This window comes from Salmo trutta, chromosome 32, assembly GCF_901001165.1.
Source record: "Salmo trutta chromosome 32, fSalTru1.1, whole genome shotgun sequence".
Classification (NCBI taxonomy): domain Eukaryota; kingdom Metazoa; phylum Chordata; class Actinopteri; order Salmoniformes; family Salmonidae; genus Salmo; species Salmo trutta.
This window is the reverse complement of record NC_042988.1, coordinates 41689034-41702868: the sequence shown is the minus strand read 5'-3', so window position 1 is coordinate 41702868 and position 13835 is coordinate 41689034.

The following is a 13835-nucleotide window of genomic DNA, read 5'->3' as shown; positions in this document are numbered from 1 at the left end:
GGTGGTGAGGTGACAGGCCAATTAAGACAGCATCCATACTGCTCTAGCCGGCAGCCTTGTAGTGATTTCAAATCCTTAAGAGTCAGTTGATGCATCTATCTAAGTAACATAATTAAAAAATACCCATCACAATCCGTCAGTTTAAAGTTGAGATATCAGTTGTTGTTTTTTGCAGGGGCTGCGTCTCAATCCATCACATCAGCCAATGACGACCTTCCGCATCTGCAGTGGAAGGTGGCTGAGCTACAACGGTGTCGGTAAGACCATGAGACATCCCCAAAATCGGTCATCTCACAAAAACATCTGTAGCTTCCAAACTAATATGACCCCACTATGGAAAGGGGAGACTCTCCCAAACATGATGGTGTTCTCCGTTTGACTCTACGACCCCCACAAGTGTCACGGGACTTGTCTGAAAGTAAACACAGAAGAAAGGAGGAAGTTTAGTGCCAACAAAAATAAGGGGTTAAATATGTGTAAAAAAAAAAAAAACACAAAAATATTATGAGGGATTATGGACAAAATCCTGGAATCCTCCAACCAGGATTTCTAGAAAGCCTGTGAATTTGGGTCAAATTACTGGAATTTTGCAACCCGATAAGGCTAGGCCTTAGGTTAATAATGACCTGACTGTTGACTCATCAGTGTTGCACTGCACATGCCACTGAGTCTGTTGAGAGAGAGAAGAGCAAGAGAGAGAGAAAGAGAGGAACAGAGAGAGAGCCAGAGAGTGAGAGAGGGAAAGAGTGAAAGAGAGAGAGGAATAGAGAGAGAGAGACTGTTGACTCATTAGTGTTACACGTGCCTCACACGAGCCACTGCCTCTTGCTCCTAAATAGTCCAGAGAGAGAGAGAGAAGGGAGAGAGAGACTGTAGACTACTTTATCACAAACCTCAACACAGAGACTCACAGAGCATTCACAGTCAGCCCATTGAGACCCTTATCAGATCAAAGCAAAATCAGTCTACTTGAACAGAGCGATACTCAATCATGAGGCATCAAAGCCAAAGGAACTGAGTAACATTAAGAAATGCTATAGATGGAAGGAAAGTAGTGTGGAAACCTAACAAAAAACAATTAGGGAACAACAAATTCAATCCCTTTTAGACAACTTCCTGGACAAAACGTTTCACTGTAATAGTGAAGGTGTAAACTAGGCAGTAGAAAACCTAAACAGTATATTTGACCTCTCAGCTTCCCTATCAAATCTAAAAATGTCAAACAGACAACCTAAGAAAATTAACAACAATGACAAATGGTTTGACGAAGAAAGCAAAAACCGAAGAAAGAAATTGAGAAACCTATCTAACCAAAAACATAGAGACCCAGAAAACCTGAGCTTACGCCTTCACTGTGGTGAATCACTAAAACAATACAGAAGTATTGTATATATTAAATAATAAAGTATTGTATATTGTAAATACACTACGGAAAAAGAAAAAACAGACGGTCAGAAATCAGCTCAATGTAACTGAAGAATTCAAAAATCCAAACGCTTCTGGGAAAATTGGAAAACACTAAACAACCAACACAAAGAGTTATCTATCCAAAATGGAGATGTATAAACCACTTCTCCAATCTTTTTGGCTCTATAACAAAGAACAAACAGCAAAAACATATACAGTTGAAGTCGGAAGTTTACATACACCTTAGCCAAATACATTTAAACTCAATTTTTCACAATTCCTGACATTTAATTCTATAAAGAATTCCCTGTTTTAGGTCAGTTAGGATCACCACTTTATTTTAAGAATGTGAAATGTCAGAATAATAGTAGAGAGAATTATTTATTTCAGCTTTTATTTCTTTCATCACATTCCCAGTGGGTCAGAAGTTTACATAAACTCAATTAGTATTTGGTAGCATTGCCTTTAAATTGTTTAACTTGGGTCAAACATTTCGGGTAGCCTTCCACAAGCTTCCCACAATAAGTTGGGTGAATTTTGGCCCATTCCTCCTGACAGAGCTGGTGTAACTGAATCAGATCTGTAGGCCTCTCTGCTCGCACACGCTTTTTCAGTTCTGCCCACAAATTTTCTATGGGATTGAGGTCAGGGCTTTGTGATGGCCACTCCAATAACTTGACTTTGTTGTCCTTAAGCTATTTTGCTACAACTTTGGAAGTATGCTTGGGGTCATTGTCCGTTTGAAAGACCCATTTGCGACCAAGCTTTAATTTCCTGACTAATGTTTTGAGATGTTGCTTCAATATATCCACATAATTTCCCTGCCTCATGTTGCTATCTATTTTGTGAAGTGCACCAGTCCCTCCTGCAGCAAAGCATCCCCACAACATGATGCTGCAACCCCCATGCTTCACGGTTGGGATAGTGTTCTTCGGCTTGCAAGCCTCCCCCTTTTTCCTCCAAACATAACGATGGTCATTATGGCCAAACAGTTCTATTTTTGTTTCATCAGACCAGAGGACATTTCTCCCAAAAAGTACGATCTTTGTCCCCATGTGCAGTTGCAAACCGTAGTCTGGCTTTTTAATGGCGGTTTTGGAGCAGTGGCTTCTTCCTTGCTGAGCGGCCTTTCAGGTTATGTCGATATTGTCACGTCCTGACCAGCAGATGGAGCTAGTGTTTTAGTTTTGGGGTCAGGACGTGGCATGTTTGTGTTGGGAATGTTTGTGTTGTTGATTGGGACTTCCAATTGAAGGCAGGTGTGTTGAGTTGCCTTTGATTGGAAGTCCTATATAGGTGTGTGTGTTTTTCTTTGGGGTTGTGGGTGGTTGTTTTTGCACTTGCTTTGTGAGCCTGCAAAACTGTTTGCTGTCGTGAGTACTGTTTTTGGTTTTCCAGTGGATACTTTACTTGTTTTGTTGATTTAATAAACATGAGTGTCCACAATCCCGCTGCGCCTTGGTCCATCTCTGAAGACAACCGTTACAGAACCACCCACCACCAAAGGACCAAGCAGCGGAAGAGGAGGAAGCCACAGGAGGAAAAAGTGGAGGAATGGACTTGGCAGGACGAAAGACGATTCTGGGAGGACAAACTAAGGGAGCTAAGGGAACCCGAGAGGCAGCCGCAATAATTTTTTTTGGGGGGGGCACACGGGTAGCTTGGCCAGGCTAGGGAAGAGCCGTAAGCCAGCTACCCGTGACTACAGGGAGGTGCGTATGAGGTGGAGGGCGCCATGTTACGCTGAGGTACGCACCATCTCGCCTATACGGACGCACAGCCCAGTCCGCCCGGTACCAGCCCCACGCATCAGGAGGCTAGTGCATCAGCCCAGCCTCGCCAGGTGTAAGACGCCAGAGCTGCCCGTCAGTCAACAGTCACCAGAGCTGCCCGCCAGTCAACAGTCGCCAGAGCTGCCCGCCAGTCAACAGTCGCCAGAGCTGCCCGCCAGTCAACAGTCGCCAGAGCTGCCCGCCAGTCAACAGTCGCCAGAGCTGCCCGCCAGTCAACAGTCACCAGAGCTGCCCGCCAGTCAACAGTCACCAGAGCTGCCCGCCAAATGTTATTTGTCATATGCGCCGAATACAACAGGTTACAGTGAAATGCTTACTTACAAGCCCTTAACCAACAATGCAGTTTTATGAAAATACCTAAAATGTAAGAGATAAAAATAACAAATAATTAAAGAGCAGCAGTAAAATAACAATAGTGGGGCTATATACGGGGGGTACCGGTACAGAGTTAATGTGTGGGGGCACTGGTATTGAGGTAATATGTACATGTAGGTAGAGTTATTAAAGTGACTATACATAGATAATAACAGAGAGTAGCAGCAGCGTAGAAGGGGGGGCAAATAGTCTGGGTAGCCATTTTATTAGATGTTCAGGAGTCTTATGGCTTTGGGATAGAAGCTGTTTAGAAGTGTCTTGGACCTAGACTTGGCACTCCGATACCGCTTGCCGTGCGGTAGCAGAGAGAACAGTCTATGATTAAGGTTGCTGGAGTCTTTGACAATTTTTAGGGCCTTCCTCTGACACCGCCTGGTATAGAGGTCCTGGATGGCAGGAAGCTTGGCCCCGGTGATGTACTGGGCTGTACGCACTACCCTCTGCAGTACCTTGCGGTTGGAGGCCGAGCAGTTGCCATACCAGGCAGTGATGCAAACCGTCAGGATGCTCTCGATGGTGCAGCTGTAAAACCTTTTGAGGATCTAAGGACCCATGCCAAATCATTTCAGTCTCCTGAGGGAAATAGGTTTTGTCGTGCTCTCTTCACGACTGTCGTGGTGTGCTTGGACCATGTTAGTTTGTTGGTGATGTGGACACAGAGGAACTTGAAGCTCTCAACCTGCTCCACTACAGCCCGGTCGATGAGAATGGGGGCGTGCTCGGTCTTCCTTTTCCTGTTGTCCACAATCATCTCCTTTGTCTTGATCACGTTGAGGGAGAGGTTGTTGTCCCTGCACCACACGGTCAGGTCTCTGACCTCCTCCCTATAGGCTGTCTCATCGTTGTCGGTGACACTGTTGTGTCATCTGCAAACTTAATGATGGTGTTGGAGTTGTGCCTGGCCGTGCAGTCATGAACAGGGAGTACAGGAGGGGACTGAGCACACACCCCTGAGGGGCCCCCGTGTTGAGGATCAGCGTGGCAGATGTGTTGTTACCCACCCTCACCACCTGGGGGCGGCCCGTCAGGAAGTCCAGGATCCAGTTCCAGAGGGAGGTGTTTAGCTTAGTCCTTAGCTTAGTGGTCCTTAGCTTAGTGATGAGCTTTGAGGGCACTATGGTGTTGAACGCTGAGCTGTAGTCAATGAATAGCTTTCTCACATAGGTGTTCCTATGCAGCACCCGGCCTTGTAAAAGGCCCCGGTGCACAACTGAGCAAGAGGACAAGTACATTAGAGTGTCTAGTTTGAGAAACAGATGCCTCACAAGTCCTCAACTGGCAGCTTCTGTAAATAGTACCCGCAAAACACCAGTCTCAAAGTCAACAGTGAAGCGGTGACTCCGGGATGCTGGCCTTATACGCAGAGTTGCAAAGAAAAAGCCATATCTCAGACTGGCCAATAAAGCAAAAAGATTAAGATGGGGAAAAAGAACACAGACACTGGACAGAGGAACTCTGCCTGGAAGGCCAGCATCCCGGAGTCGCCGCTTCACTGTTGACGTTGAGACTGGTGTTTTGCGGGTACTATTTACTGAAGTACCCAACATACCAATCAATTATAGAACCCATTGCCTTTTATGGTTGTGAGGTCTGGGGTCTGCTCACCAACCAAGACTTCACAAAATGGGACAAACACCAAATTGAGACTCTGCATGCAGAATTCTGCAAAAATATCTCAGTGTACAACGTAAAACACCAAATAAACATGTAGAGCAGAATTAGGCCGATACCCGCTAACTTTCTAAATCCAGAAAAGAGAAGTTAAATTCTATAACCACCTAAAAGGAAGTGATTCCCAAACCTTCCATAACAAATCCATCACCTACAGAAAGATGAACCTGGAGAAGAGTCCTCTAAGCAAGCTGGTCCTGGGGCTCTGTTCACAAACACAAACAGACCCCACAGAGCCCCAGGACAGCAACACAATTAGACCCAACCAAATTATGAGAAAACAAAAAGATAATTACTTGACACATTGGAAAGAATTAACAAATTAACAGAGAACACTAGAATGCTATTTTCCCTAAACAGTGTGTAAACAGTGGCAGAATGGCTGACCACTGTGACTGACCCAAAATTAAGGAAATCTTTGACTATGTACAGACTCGGGGAGTATAGCCTTGCTATTGAGAGAAGCCGCCATAGGCAGACCTGGCTCTCAAGAGAAGACAGGGTATGTACACACTGCCCACAAAATGAGGTGGAAACTGAGCTGCACTTCCTAACCTCCTGACAAATGTATGACCATATTAGAGACACATATTTCCCTCAGATTACACAGACCCACAAATAATTTGAAAACAAATCAAATTTCGATAAACTCCCATATCTATTGGGTGAAATATCACAGCAGCAAGATTTGTGACCTGTTGCCACAAGAAAAGGACAACCAGTGCTGAACAAACACCATTGTAAATACAACCCATATTGATGTTTACAACACTGTATATAGACATAATATGACATTTTAAATATCTCTATTCCTTCTTTTTTTTGTTATTTCACTTTTGTTTATTATCTATTTAACTTGCTTTGGCAAAGTAAACATATGTTTCCCATGCCAATAAAGCCCTTAAATGAAATTGAGAGAGAGAGAGAGAGAGAGAGAGAGAGAGAGAGAGAGAGAGAGAGAGAGAGAGAGAGAGAGAGAGAGAGAGAGAGAGAGAGAGAGAGAGAGAGAGAGAGAGAGAGGAGAGAGAGAGAGAGAGAGAGAGAGAGAGAGAGAGAGAGAGAGAGAGAGAGAGAGAGAGAGATAGAGAGAGAGAGAGAGAGAGAGAGAGAGAGAGAGATTTCACTCCAAGTAATAATGCTTTGGCTTGTGCACACTAATAGGACCTTCTCAGTCAGACCTGCATACCTAATCTTATCAGTCAGACCTGAAGATTGTGTCTCAACAATAATACAATGCACATGCCTGTCCTGGTCCAGACAGTGGGTCAAAGAGAACTGACGGACGAAATAACAGACATGTTGTGGGTTTCATAGCTCTGGTCCACGGCGTTACATACAGCAAGCCACACACGTAACTCCCTGGACCAGAGCTAGGGCTTTTAATATGAACACACGTAACTCCCTGGACCAGAGCTAGGGCTTTCAATATGAACACACGTAACTCCCTGGACCAGAGCTAGGGCTTTCAATATGAACACACGTAACTCCCTGGACCAGAGCTAGGGCTTTCAATATGAACACACGTAACTCCCTGGACCAGAGCTAGGGCTTTTAATATGAACACACGTAACTCCCTGGACCAGAGCTAGGGCTTTCAATATGAACACACGTAACTCCATGGACCAGAGCTATGGCTTTCAATATGAACACACGTAACTCCATGGACCAGAGCTATGGCTTTCAATTTGAACACAGATTTATAGAACAAAAGTTACTGGGATCATGATCAATAAAAAAAATCTAAAAAAATAGCTGAATTGTTTAAATATTGCAACGATCTCAAATTTCAGCAGCTTGAATGAGATGATCACTTGGCTGTATGAGAGATAGGGCTCCAGGAGAAGAGCTTGAGTTACATCTGTATCACAATGGCCACTCCCCATTGATTATCTCAGGCTGATAGATGATTGCCAAGAGAACACAGTCCATTAACAGAAGATATCTCTGAAGGTTGCTGTTCTGCTCATTCTACCACCATCTCTACCGTCCCCTCTCAGAGTAAACACAGACTCAACCATGGCAAAACCAACACAGAAATCAACGTCTGTATCAAGCGTAGGAGTCGTAGAGCTGATCTAGGATCAGGTCCCACCTGTCCATGTAATCTAAAAGGACCAGTATTCAGTCATAGAGCTGATCTAGGATCAGGTCCCCCTGTCCATGTAATCTAAAAGGACCAGTATTCAGTCATAGAGCTGGTCTAGGATCAGGTCCCACCTGTCCATGTAATCTAAAAGGACCAGTATTCAGTCATAGAGCTGGTCTAGGATCAGGTCCCCCCTGTCCATGTCATCTAAAAGGACCAGTATTCAGTCATAGTGCTGGTCTAGGATCAGGTCCCACCTGTCCATGTAATCTAAAAGGACCAGTATTCAGTCATAGAGCTCGTCTAGGATCAGGTCCCCCCTGTCCATGTAATCTAAAAGGACCAGTATTCAGTCATAGAGCTGGTCTAGGATCAGGTCCCACCTGTCCATGTAATCTAAAAGGACCAGTATTCAGAGTCATAGAGTAGGAGTACTGGTCTAGGATCAGGTCCCCCTGTCCATGTAATCTCATGCATTATGATCTCAAAACTGATCTTAGATCAACACTCCTACTCTGAGATGCCTGATACACACGGCCCAGATACTCACTAATAAATTACGTAGTAAAATGGTAATTTATTACACAGTAATAACCTCTTACATTTACATTACATTTGAGTCATTTAGCAGACGCTTTTATCCAGAGCGACTTACAGTAGTGAATGCATACATTTCATACATTTAATTTCATGCATTTTTAATAAAAAAAAATAAAAAGAATTGTACTGGCATCCCGTGGGAATCGAACCCACAACCCTGGCGTTGCACACACCATGAATCATGTGTTTGTTTCTTTGGGATTCATTAAAACAAGCATCACTAGGGATGATTTGATACAGTACAGTGCAGTACAGTGCAGTGCAGTGTGGCTGGTTAGTGTCTTTGGGATTCATGTCTTGAAGTCATTCTTTGAAGTAAGTTGCTACCACATTCCTGTAATACCGGAAGAGGAAACGGTATAAAACTGCTTAAACAAGGGGGCAACGGGACTTGGCTAGTTTATTCCTTCCTGCTCGCTCCACATCCTTAGTGTCAACCTCGGTAATAGAAACACACTGCTCAAAAAAATAACACTAGAGCTAACATAATCACTGGAGTGACTCTAATGCTGCTATAGAAGAAAAAAGCTATTGGATGCCCAGGTACAGGGTTAAAAGTAGCCTTGGGTACCCAGGTACAGGGTTAAAAGTAGCCTTGGGTACCCAGGTACAGGGTTAAAAGTAGCCTTGGGTACCCAGGTACAGGGTTAAAAGTAGCCTTGGGTGCCCAGGTACAGGGTTAAAAGTAGCCTTGGATGCCCAGGTACAGGGTTAAAAGTAGCCTTGGATGCCCAGGTACAGGGTTAAAAGTAGCCTTGGATGCCCAGGTACAGGGTTAAAAGTAGCCTTGGATGCCCAGATACAGGGTTAAAAGTAGCCTTGGGTGCCCAGGTACAGGGTTAAAAGTAGCCTTGGGTGCCCAGGTACAGGGTTAAAAGTAGCCTTGGGTGCCCAGGTACAGGGTTAAAAGTAGCCTTGGATGCCCAGGTACAGGGTTAAAAGTAGCCTTGGGTGCCCATGCTTTTTCTAACGAAGGTGGGGGGAAGGCCTGGGACAGTGGCTAGGTTAAAGGTAGAGCCAGCAGTATGACGTACACTGTTAAAAGGACGTGTTTTGTAACACCAAAACACCAACTTGAAGGAGACCAAACCTTAACTTTGCTGGAGTATTGAAACCCGTCATACTGAGATGTTCTGAAACATGACACAGTGTGTTGTAACACCAACATCAAGTGTTGCGTAATACCTTACCACTGAGAGGGAGGACTACTGGAAACGGTTGAAAACACTATTATGGTGTTTCAAGATCTGTTTAGTGCAGAATTAGATCCCTGAAAACACAGCATGGTAGCAACACAACATGACAACATCACAACACAACATGGTACCTGCACAAAGCATGGTACAAACATTATTGGGCACAGACAACAGCACAAAGGGCAAGAAGGTAGAGACAACAATACATCACACAAAGCAGCCCCAACTGTCAGTAAGTGTCCATGACTGAGTCTTTAAATTAAGAGATGTTTGAGTGGTTTTTGCAGCTCCTTCCAGTCGCTAGCTCTCTAAAAAACGTCTAAACACTTTCATGGTGTTTCCTGTCTAGTGTTTCCTGTCTAGTGTTAGATACCTTCTTCTGGGGGATTTTAGTTGATTAGTGTATCTGATTATTTGCCAGTTTAAATCCCTTTTGACAGGTATTGTTGAGCACAGAGCTCAATCCACCAACAGTAACTGAAGGTTTCACAGCATCGCAGGATAGTGTATTTACATGTACCATTAACCGTTGGAAATGTGGGAAAGGGTGATCTCATCATCAAACGTTGTCCCTTCCTCATGATCCTAACACCTCATGATACAAGCTGCTTCATACTCATACATTTTTATTTATTCAAACATGCAAACATAAAGTCTAAACATTTTTGAATTACCCACAATCCTCTAAAAACAGAACCACATGGCCAGAAAGGAAGTGCAAGGAGTTTAAAACCATACTTCTTAATTAGTGTAAGGCCCAACGCAGGAGATGAGAAGCAGGTACAGGGAGTGAACCATTTAATACAGACGGACATGCAACGGAACAGGGCCAGTGTCTTGACATAAACGCGACACGTCAAACAATGCTACTACAGGGATCAACACAGAGGAGCAGACATATATGCAGGGGCAATCAACAAAGTGAGGGATTTCAGGTGAATCCAATGAGCGCAGCTGCGCGTAATGATGGTAACAGGTGCGTATGATGACGGGTAGCCTGGTGCCTAGGGAGCTGGAGGGGGAGCTGGAGGGGGAGGAGCTGGAGGGGGAGCTGGAGGGGGGGCGGGTGGGGGAGCGGGTGGGGGAGGGGGAGCAGGCGTGACAATTAGTTCAATCACAAAATGTTCTGAATTTTTGGTTATCCTCATATAAAATATACTTACATTTTGAGAAACATATTAAGTTAGATTTATTCTAAAAACGAATGTTGGTCAAATGAAATTTAAAAAAAATCATTGAAATGACTTGCATTCATTTTTATAGAGTATATGTTGGTTATTTATTGAGTCAATTTCAATTCACCACAGAAACGTTTTTTAAAAGTGTGGCTGTGTGGTTGATTGTGTAAAATTCAGAGGAAATTTCAATGAAATGTACCATCTTACTGCCCCAGAAGTGGTGGGTCCAATTTTCCGCTTCTGCCTGTCCCACTTTCACTCCTTTTCCGTCTCCTGTTTCTAGTCGGTCTAAATAAAGCAATGAAAAAATTTGGAATTCCATAAACAATATTGTCCATAGGCCCTTATCAACAATCAATATTTAGGATATAATCCATTTGGATTTGTTAACCATGTGATCGTATAAGAGACACAGGTGTTTTGATGCTGCCTTTTACATACACGGAAAACCCCTAAACGTCTTTTCACAACACTCTCTTAAAAACACCAATATTCAGATGAAATAACCACTTTGGGTGTTTAAGACTAGTCAGAGCACGTAAATTCTGTTTGACAACAGTTTCAGTGTATCATAACACTTACATTGGGTTTACATTCAGACACCCTCCAAACAACAGGGCCCGTACGCACAAAGCGTCACAAAGTTAAACAAATGGTCGTAAGTGCTGAGAATAGAGACATTTTACTCTTATGGTTAAAAAAAGCTATGCATGAAGCCTCTTTAGTCATGACTCCACTAAAGTCGGCAGATATTTAGGACACCTCATGAGCTGTCCTAACCAGTTAAGAGGAACCAGCAGGTATCTGGATAATAGAAAACAATGCAGCGAGTCAGTGGTCCCTGCGCCCCATTGTAATTGCTTTGGAGTGGTTAAAAACACTGTTTAGATATTTATGTTGTAATATTGTCAGGCGTGTGCGTACTGGTGGTGAAGTCAGGTGCAGGAGAGCAGAGAATTGTGAACAGGCGCACACTTTATTACGGCAAGAGAGATATACAGATGGACGCAGCTGCGTCAAAAACCTCCTCCAGCCAGCAAGGCAAAGTGTATAGCGCACATGTCACGCAACATAAATGTATAGCAATAAGCTTCGTGAGAACACACGGAAAATAACAAACGCTTAGCCCAGTGCGTACAACACGTAACACACAAATAACTTCACACAAAGACATGAGGGGGGAACAGAGGAATAAATACAATTAGTGTGATTGGGGAATGCAAACCAGGTGTGAATGGAACAAGCCAAAACCAATGGATAATTGAAGAATGGAGCGGCGATGGTTAGAAAGCCGGGGACGTCGACCGCCGCCCGAACAAGGAGAGGAGCCGACTTCGGCGGAAGTCGTGACAAATATGATCAATCCATAAATCATCAAGACCTACATGCTACAATAGTCTTTATCTTTTGACAATTATTTTACGAGGCCTATTTCACAGACATGCCTAAATATATACTCACAATCACGAGGCTAATAAAGAAACACGTTTTTATTTCTTTCTTTAGTTACCTACATCATGTTATTTCAATGTATCCCTTTGGAGCGCAACATCACGTTGTTAAAAAAAATATGTCTAAATTGAAGACATCTTATGTAACATTTGATTGTGTTCGATTAAAATTATAGGCCTTTCAAACGTTGTATGCAACATTATCGGCAAGTGACTTAATTGATGTCTACTGTATCAAAAGCGATTTAGATTTGTTAAACCGGTGAGAGACGAGTGTGTTGACATAACGGTATAATCAAAAAACAATCAGAATTGTTTAAAAAAAACAAAAAGGTTATGAATCCCAACATATTAGGCAATAAATAAGAGTAGGCAAAGTGATCTTGTCAGGCGAAAATGATATCACAGTTTTACCATTACAACATTTGATGTACATTCACTGTCCTTGTCTGAAGCGCGCTGTAGTTAACAGCTGGCGATGCCTCATTACCATCGGTTATTCCCCATCATTTACAACAATGTCAATGAGCGTCTTCACTATCTTTCCTTTGCGGTACCTCAAACTGTCATGATTACCAGCGGAGATCAACTTTTATAAATTGATTTTGGCTCAGAGTTTGTCTAGGCAGTGTCTTAACGTCATCCTTAAACCTACTATGAGCTGGCAGTTTGTTGTTGTCGTAAAACAGGTTTAACGAGATTCCTAGGACGTTGAGATTCGTTGTAGATCGGGTACCAGACCTTAGGTTAGAAGGATTCATTACCCAATCATTGTGTTTAGAGTATTTCTATTGTAGATGTACAAAGTGAAAGCATACTATAGTGGTTGAATTTCCGCAACAAGTAAGAGCGTTGAAGCGCCAGGGTTAACTTCTCCGCTGTTTTGGTCGCATAGCCACCACGCTATGGGGGATGAAGACCCGTGCAGGTGCTGTGTGTAACGGTGTGATTGTGAAGTCTTGCGTGTTGTTCATCGCAATATCAGCGGTGTTGCTGGTGCAACGTCATTTCCCCTGACTACGTAGGGTGAGGGAGGTAATGGTTAGGTCAGCCGAGACAAGTGCATTGATCACGGTCACATTTTTTTCCTGAGGATGTATTTTAAAACGTATACATTCTATAAACATGTAACAAGACTGGGTCAACAAAAGAGGACATAGACATTTTGTGTGTGACCAGTCTCGTATGTTCGAACATACAAGACTGGTCACACACAGAATGTCTATGTCCTCCCTGGTATATGATGCCATTGCTAATACTGACTCAAATCACATAATCAATAGTCTATTTTACAGTACATCGGAATTTGAGGATTCCCACATTAAATTCAGTATGTTTGGAATGAACCTAGCCTAGAGAACTAGGCTATAGACTACACAGTGGACTTTTAGCGATAGTCTATAATCTATCCTGGTTGTGGCTCACTGCAACGTCATCTGATGACAGGACAAAGGTCGTCACTAGTTACCACAACCACAGAGTCATAAACCCCGCCTATTCCTACAATGTATCTTCTTAAAATCTGATGTAAATACCTAACCCTAATCTTAACCCAAACATTAACCACACAGCTAACGTTATGCCTAACCTAATCTTAAATGAAGACCAAAAATGGCTGTGGTAACTAGTGACAAGCTAAGAATGGGGTCTCTAATCTATAATACTGGGGTGGGGCCTATGAAGACCCACTACCTACATTCACACAGGACGGAACATCTATACACGTGTCTTGTTGGAGAATTACCCTCATCCCTAGCTATTTCATATCGATTTCTGTTAGCAAAACACCGGTTAGATAAGGTTGTTATTACGATATTAAATGTTGTATAAGTGGGTGTTGTTGGCTCAGAACTGGAATAAACCTGTTCCACCCAGACAGGGAGTCTCTGGCCACATGTGCGCTCCTGGAAAGGCTATTTCATCAGTCTGCTCTCTGAAGAGCGCGCTCTCGACAAAAACCCCAGAGTAGGCTACGTCACTGGAGTGAAGGCGCTACCAAAACAGGCATAGACTACCAGTAAAAATACATACAACCGCTATTCATTCATTTGCCTAAAATGTATGCGTGTTACTCTGTT